Genomic DNA, 8,892 nt, shown 5'->3' on the forward strand with positions numbered 1-8,892 from the left:
GCAGCTGCCTGCAGTGCTTACAGAGTCCTTCAGGCCGTTCTTCGTTGTGGACCGGCACTCACATCATTTTACTGTCGTGGAAGGACTCGTGGTAGAGACCCTCCTGCGAACCATCACCCCATCTGACCTCCGGGAGGCGGGGCTGGGTGCGCGGGCTGTGAGGGGGGACGAGCCCATTGGGGTGGGCTGCAGTTCCCCTCCTGCCTGGTCCTGCTCACTCTGCTTTTCTCAGTCCCCCCACATCCCACCTCTCACTGTGGGGAGCTCTCTCCTCTTCTCCTCACTCACCCCCACTGTTGGGAGAGTCCACATACCCTTTTGGAGGAAGTCCCGTTTGCAGGCATCGAAACTCTCAAGTTTGTACTGTTTGCACTGAGAATCTTGCCAACGGACCCTAAATTGGCCTCTGTTACTTCATAATTATTTTTTGCTATTGGATGAACTTCTTTTTTAACCAAACGTACTATCTTCTGCCCCAAACTCTTCTCCCTTTCAGTAAATGTGCTTACCAACCTGGTCACCAAAACATATGCTAAGAATTATCTTTAATTCTTTTTATTTTTCTTTCTCCTCTGAATATTCATCAACGATTTCGGCAGTTCTGACACCGACAGATATCTGAACATGCTTGAGTTTCCCCATCTCAACTGCGGGCTGGCAGCTACCTCATTTCTCCCCAGACTCATGCATTTTAAGAAGTGTTTCCACACTCTCTACTCAATAGACACTAAATAAGGTTCTAGCTGCAGGGATTCAACACCGAACAAAAGCGAACGCCAATTTTCCTGGCGCTTCCCATGAACATTCATGCATCACCTTCTGTTCGTAGACTGTGCGGACTGTCGGCGGGACGAGGCTGTCACGGGGATGCTTGGCTGATCCTCACTTCTTTGAACATAAAGCAGAATCAAAGTCCCCCAGCCATCTCACCGATGAGGTTCCGGATAGGTTGTGATGAGTTATCAGCAATAGAACACAATTGAAAACACAGGCGTTCGCGGCACTCACACTAAGGTGTAAGGAGCTCCAGATCCCAATCTGGGTGATACCAGGGCTCCCCACCCTGGGTCCCCCGATGGTGCGTCATCTACGGTAACTGTCCTGGCGTCATCCTCCCTGATCCATCGGTCACAGCGTGATTGTTTCGTAGCAACTTGTACTGTTGCCTGTTCCAGGGTGTGAGGGGAACAGAAAGGTTGTAGGATGGAAAGTGCCAGTCACCCTAGAAAATATTCCAGGTTCCACTGCGAGACAGAAGAACAACAGAAAAAGTTACGCTGACCTTTGAAACTAAACTATCTTCACGTAATTGTTTCTTTTCTATTCTGGCAACGCTGTAATTTAACAACAGTTAGGGTTTTGATAAACAGGAGTTACAGAAGCTGGAATGTTGGTTAACGCCTTTCAAACTGTATTCTCTATTTCTTTTCCTACTAGCATTTTAAAGACTTTGATTAGTTTTGGAAATGATCAAATGAGGGCATAGACAATCAATTAATCTTAATACATAGAATAGGGTCACAACCTTAAGATATTGATATTTTTGATATGAGGGAAATGTCAGATATTTAATTTCTGTCTGCATGTCACTACCTGAGGTATAGTTTCAATTAATAGCATGTTTGTAGGGTCCTCATAAAGATCATGTTTTCCAAAATGCAGAAGGCAGTGATGTGTATACTCACTAGCAGTTCCGGGTATAATAAACGTTTTTATTTGAATGCTTATTTTAATAATGTCTTCACGTGTTCATACTTGCATTGACCAGCTGGTGAGGCTTCGTGAGGGGTCTCTTCGGGGGGGGGGGGCTGCTGTTTTCCTGAGAAGCGGATACACCGTAGTCACATCTGTTGACATGAAAACACAACCTCTCAGTTTCGTGAAAGAGAACATTGTGGTGGAGATCGGCCTTCACCAGCGCAGCGCGTCGATATCGGAGAGTAAAACAGGACGCTCGCTACTTCACATCGGCACCTACGACTTTCCCGGGAAAAGCAGCCCCACGTACCTGCTGGTTTCATGAGCCGGCCTCTCCCAGCTCCCGGTGGGCGGTGGGCGCTTCACGGTACCACGCTGAATGACTGGACATGGGGGTAAGGGCTGTCCACTGTTCACAGGTCCGAATGACGTCCTGTTACTTTGTTACCACAGGGCACACGAGTGTGAGTGATGAGCAGGGATGAGAATGCAACTTTATGACTTTTAAACAGATTAACTGAAGCACAGCCTCGTCCCCCACACATCATTTGAGTGGATGGTAGATTTTCCACTTTGTTTAGTTTTGTTTTTACCGTCTCTGCAGAGCGCCCAGCAACCTCAGCAGCAGGTCCAAACACGAACAATCCGTTTGTGCTTATTTCCTATGTGTTTATTTTTTTTTATATTATAACCACAGGAATTACAGTACAAAGTTCTCCAGGGCCTTATCTCCAACAGATGTTCCATCTCCCTCCCAAACTCGGGGACTGCCACCCTGGTGGACAAGACAGCAGGAAGCTCTGGGTGCTCGCTCCCCCTCCTGGCCGAGCGCTGTATGACAGTCGAGGGCTTTTCCGAGACTCCCGCTTACTTACAGAGAGCTTCTGGCCCACTGGGGTGTCCCCCGTTGTATGTCATATCTCCTTCAGGTTCAAGTCCTTCCTTCATTAACACATGACTGAGCACTGCGGCAGCCTGGTTTGCAGCTGCGTCGAGCGAACCAGTGTGCAAACAGCGTGTCAGAGCAACAGGGATTGCCGCTGAATCTGTTACCTTGGTAATCACCTGCGGGGTCTGGGGGAGAAGGCCCGGATTTTAGCCCCGTGCGTGGGAGTAGGGCATGATACCCGGCCTTCCCTCTAAAACACACAGCCAAAAAGGAAATGTTAAAAGGCAGGATGCATGCAGCACATGTCACCACGTTTAGAAAAAAAGTGATGGAGCGTAAGAGGCACCCGAGGTGTATTGCGACACTCAGTGTAAGTTTCCGCCTCTCTGATTCGATTTTATAGAACGAGGTTTCGCCCGTGGGTTTCGCTGGGATCGGCGGACAAGTCCCACCCCTGTTCCCGAGGAGACACAGAGCTCATGTGCATCTAGGACTCGAGAAAGTCATCTAACTGTCATGAGCGGTGGGAATGCGGGGAACACCAACAGCAGGCACCGCGGTTTGAGGGGGTTCGGGTAATCGGTAGATGTGACAGGCCCCGGCGGGCACACGCCCGTGCCTCCACACGGTCACGGCTGCTCTGCGACACCCCATCCCAGTCCAAGGGGCTTTTCTCGGGAGCGAAAAGAGTGATGTAGGAGGCAGACCGAGGGGGACCGTGAGTCGGTGGAGCCACGGCCCCTCACCCGGGACCTCCCAAGAGGGCCAAGCCCTGGGCCCCCCACCTCGGGCTGCTTCCTGTCCACCCCCCTCTGGTGTGGAGAGTAATCACAGAGTGTAAACATACCTGTCTGACCACAGTCCCTAAACAGAATCCCCTCAGAGTCACTTTCAAAGGCCCAGGACCGAAATTCAGATCGAAAGGAGCATTGTGTTAGGGGACGGTGAGGCCCATGGCAATGACCGGGGTGGCTGTGAGGGGCCGGTGACAGGTCAGCAGTGATGCTGGCCGGTTCCGACACTGTGGCACGGCACACTCGCAGCACACGGCGGGTGCACAGCGGCCTTCGGGAAGGACTGCTGTGACGAGGCGTGACTGACAGAGGGCCAACGTGCTCACTCTGCACCATTGGTGGGTGTGCAGAGTCGTGCACGTGCCTGGAGCCACCGTGGAGACGGGAACAGTAACATGCAGAGACAGAAGGCCTTTCCCGAGTCTCTCGGGGGGTAAGCTGGGAAGGCAGGTCCGGCCGCCAGGCCTGCCCACCATGGGGCCAGAGCTCGGGGCCAGCAAACCGTCACGTGGCTCTTTTGGGCCAAGAAGAATATAAAGAAACATGAAGCCCGAACCACACGGAGACTCGCCTGGCCGTCGCCCCCGTTAATGTTTCCCACGTCTTTTTGTTGTTACTGTTGTTTTAAACAAATCTCTGAATTAACCACATCGCCAAATCATGTTTTCCATGGCAACCGCTGGCCATGTTTCGCTCACATCTGCGCACAACTGTTCCCGTCCTTTGTGTGCGCCCCCCGCCCCCCCCGGGCTTTGCCTGCGGTCCTGCTGTCCTGAACAGACCGGGCCTCACGGGGACCCTTCAGGAGCCCCGTGTCCCCAGGCCCAAGGAGCTTGGCGGAAGCCAGGTAGAAGCAGCTGCTTGTCCTAGACAGTGAGTCCCTTTGAAGTAGGAGCTACTCTCAGAATAAAATAGCTGTATGCCTTAAAGTGCCTTGTACACCTAAAAGCCACGGTGTCTATAAACCGCACGGCTTAATTAGAGTTATATTTGGAAGAAGCAGAGGATGTGTTTTAATGAGGTGGCTTTAGGAACACATCTTTTCAGGGAGCCGTGTTCCCACGCCATCCTGGGGCCTGTGTTCGTAACCTGCATCAGAGCCCCGGAACGGAGGGGCGCGTCATCAGGTCAGGGAGGGGGGTGACAGGAGATGGCGGGTCCGCTTCCCGGCGGCTGTCAGCAGAAGCCGAGCGAACCACGGTACATGATCCTTCTGCACCTTTCTGAGAGCCTGCAATTATCCCAGTGTTGAATAAAGTGTTCCGTTCCGCTCTTTTAAAAAATAATCCAAAGTTAAAGGTAAGGAGATTCAGGTCAGGAAAACTGAGTTACCCTTTCAATTTTACATAACTGAAAAAAGTGGCATCCTTAAATAAGCTTGTTGGATATCGGCATTATTTGTTTCTAATTAAGAAACGTCCGAAGTATCTCAGCAGAGTCACACACTTGGGAAAACTTTGTGGGGAATTATTTTATGCAAAACCTGCAAGTTTCTCCTGATGGAAGAAGCAGTTATTACTTCCAGGTAGTGGAAATGGCCGTTTTCACGAACGTCCTGTCCCTGTGCTGGGTGGGACAGGGCAGGGCGGGTTTGGGCCAGAGAAGTGACAGAAGACTCAAAGGAAACCTTTTCGAACGTGAAACAGTTTTCCCAGGAAAGAGAAAACCCGGGGCTCCCTGGCGATGGGAACATTCTCTTTTTAATGCACAGACAAGCTTACTCTTCTCTGTTGTTAAAATGCTTGAAAACACTAATAAGAAAGTAAAAAAGAAAACACTTTGTTTACTCCAAAGAGGCATTTTTTTTTCTTTAAAAAAACAAGTAGAACGGTCTTGTGAACTCCCGTCAGTTGGGTGTCGAAAGAAAGATGAAGCCTTCGGAAGCTTTCCCTCTGATGTCCCCCGATTCCACGCTTCTGCCAGTTTAGTCTCCTTCTGTCAGGAGGATGGGGCTCGTCTGATCCGCGCAGGAAGACGACTTTGAGGGTGGAGAAGTGTCTCCTGTCGAATCGCCTCATCTTGGTCCTTTGAGGGTGGCAGTGTCTCACAGGTAACTAATTGGAATAATTGAACACTCAAGGTGCAGCTGATGAGTTTACTTAGGGTCTCCTTTTGTCAGCGGGGCAACAGAGAAGCGTCTTTTCAGGAACAGGCAGCCATAGAAGATGTGCAGGAAACCCACGATGGGGCAGCAGTTGGAATCTGGCCTCTGGAGCAGGTTTTCTGGGTGAAGTCTCTCGGCGCCTCCGCAGCTGTGGGTCCTGGGCTGGTCATTTCCCTGTCCCCGCAGCAAGGCCCCCCACCATCCTGCCCAGGTCCCCGGGTGTGTGTGACTGGAAGTAATTTATGTAAAGCACTTAGCAGAGGATCTGGCACTTGGTAAATATTCAACGTTGTAAAACCCACTTTTTAATGACTGCGTTTTCCTGATGTATTCCCTGAGGCAAGGACTCAGTCATCTGATGTGAGGTTATGCAGATATGAGAAGTTAGCGCTTTCATATTCCGAATACAATTCTCCAGTCGCCTTTGGCCTAACCACCCCTTCAGGGAAAGACTGTTGTCTCTCGCCAGCGTAAGGCTTACTGAGAAAAGTAGAATACCGAGAACAATCATCGTAGCCTGGTGGAGAGGAGGTTGCTAACCAGACTTATTGTGGTGATCATTTCGCAACGCACGCAAATATCAAATCATTATGTAAAAAAGAGAACAGAATACGGGGCGATTTGGGGTCCAGAAAGCTAGAGGAAATTACATACTCACATACATTCGATTTAGCGTCAAAGCAACTAATCCTTTTGTCCAATGTGTTAATATAATTACATTATACTGTATTAATTACACAGATGTGCCACCTAGGATTACTTGAACAGATGCAGAAGAACGTCTTCGACAAAATTTAACACCGACTCAAACTGGTCCTGGCAGACTGGGAGCAGACAGGCGCCTGGGCTGAGCGGGAGGTTTCTTCCCGCCTCGGAGCACCCGGCCCTTCACGCCACGCGCAGCACGTGGGGTCCCTGTGCAGAGTCCCAAGCACAGACAGAGCCTCAGAACTCGGAGATCTGTGTCTGCGAGGGCAAGAGAGTACATCCGAAAGTTCTGACGGTTTGCTCGCAGTGATAACCCTGACATACGAATTCAAATGAATCAAAGTTACTACCACCATTAAAACATATAAGATGTCAAAGAACATAGAAATAATATGTATGTATTCTTTGGATTAAAGTTCTATAAAGAGCAATAAAATCTAAAGTGCATGTAGTATACCTACTTTGAATCATGAATTGTTCTAAGGGCTTGAACATTAAAAATACTCAATATTTTTCAGACTGATAATGCTGCTAAAACATTTACTGGGGAAAATTCATAAATGATATGAATTGCCTGACAGTTAATTCCCTTTAATGATGGCGAATATATGCAACTCTGTGATTAAAAAAAAGACACACCCGCACAGAGAAGCGAGCCTCGTCTGTGGACTGAGAGATTGCAGAGAAGTCAGCCAAGTGCCCCGTGAACCCACGGAAAAGCTACCCTCGGGCAGAGCCAGCAGCTCTGGACAGCGCGTCACCTCCCGTCCCCCGCAGACGCCGGTTCCTGGGCAGCGGTGGGGAGGCAGCCCACCCCAGCCCTTCAGGCGGGAAGGCGAACCGGCAAAGTCACTGTGGGGGACAATTGCCAGCAGGTGTCTGCGCTGAAAGGCACATGAAACTTTGATGAGCAATTCCAGTATTAGGAATTTCAATTACGGATACGCTTTCAAAGCGCCACGCATCACGTCCACGAGGGCGTCCCTCAGCAGAGCGCTCTTTGTGATTCTGCAGAGATGGAAGCAAGGCGAACACCCGCCGCGCATCGACCGGACTGAAGAAATGGATTTTCCCTGAGACAGCATAATACGGAATCTCGTGCAGATTTTAAAAGGAATACGACAGAATCCTGCGAAGGGGATTTGAAACTACGTCAGTGGGCAATAAAGCAGGGGCCGACCAGTGGGGTGTGTGTGTGAGAGCCCACGTCGGGGGACACAGCGAGGAGACTGTCCTCGCCCGAATTTCTGAACCTGGAGCATCCACTCCTGTCACGCCCCACCTCTCGGAACAGCTCATCATCTGGACCCGAAAATTCTTGAGCACATTTTAAGGCCCCCACATAATTTTGGATGTAAAAAAATTGCTATTTTTAAAAGCGGGAGAAAAAAATACAGAGGACCCCACCAGCAGCAGGAGACCCCACCTGAGGGGCTCCCGGCCACCCCGGTCTGCGCCGCACGTCGAGGCCTAGGTGGAGGTTACGAGTGATAAACGCATCGGGCTGCCTCCCTTCCGGCTCTGAGCTGTACACCTGAGTCCTCACCGTCTCCCAGGTTCTCCGTCGGGGCTTCCTTTGCTTGGTCCCCAGTGCGAACCCCACCCCTTCCCATCCTCTCCCCCACCCCCCCAGACTGCCCTGAGCTCCCTTCCCCTTCTCTGCCCTTCTGCACTTGGCCCTTCTCAGCGTCAGCCTCTGTGTCCCCCCTCTCTGCCACCCTGCCCTGGGTCATGGCCCGGTCACCTCCCCAGCAGCAGTCCTGTCTGCTCTCCCCAGCCCCGCCCATGACCCCCTGGGTACTTCCTTCCCGCACACTCCCTGAGGCTCAGGGCGCATCCTGCCACCAACTCCGCCTGCCTCCCGGGAGTCACCAGCTCCTGTGATGACCATTGTGGGGACCACGTGGACTGTGAGGACAAGGCCAGCCTCCTGGCTCCCACGCTCGTGCTCTGCTCACACTTTGCCCTCTCACGTGGGGTCTGTCGTTTTCCTGTCCCCACCACGCACACCTCTGGCCTCGGGCACTCCCACTTCCAGACAGTCGTCCCCGCCCCTGCCTAACAACACGGCTTTCCTCGCCTCACCAATGGGAGGACCGCACTGGGACACCCACGCCGCTGCCACGGTCGGTGGGGACAGTAGCCAAGCAGACAAGCTGTCTCACCCCAGCCTCTTCAGTTCCCTGCCCTGCTCAGCCTATCGATTCTGTCTTCTGAATCCCAGGGCGCACCTGGGAGACCGCCTCTCAGCCCTGCAGCCTCCTCTGACCTCAGCCTGCTGTCTCCCGTGTCCGTCTGCAGATGCCCTGATTCGCAGGCGAGTGTTCACCACCACGAGGCTGTGCAGTCCGCTGAGCAGTCACTCGACCTTCCTCACTTACCATCAACACTGGTCCCCCCGGACACCACGCTCTGTAAATTGTATGGCCCTCTCATTCCGTAGTCCCTAAATGAGTCTGTCGTTGCCAGATCTGGCTGCATCAAAATGCCCCGGAATCGCTGGGGACACTGCACACCTGTGCTGATTGCCCTGTAACTATGACTACAAAGCGCAGGTGGACCCTCACCGTCGGCCCGCTGTGTCTTCCTGGCCACCTTCTCTCCAAAATGTCAGCGGTTTCACAGGCTGTCTCTCTGCTCTCCCACCTGAGGGCCCTCTTTTTCCTTAACTGAGAAGAGAGGTCCCGTCACTCATTTCC

This window comes from Sturnira hondurensis, unplaced genomic scaffold (genome assembly GCF_014824575.4).
Source record: "Sturnira hondurensis isolate 20B ecotype Veracruz unplaced genomic scaffold, ASM1482457v3 Scaffold0014436, whole genome shotgun sequence".
Lineage (NCBI taxonomy): Eukaryota > Metazoa > Chordata > Mammalia > Chiroptera > Phyllostomidae > Sturnira > Sturnira hondurensis.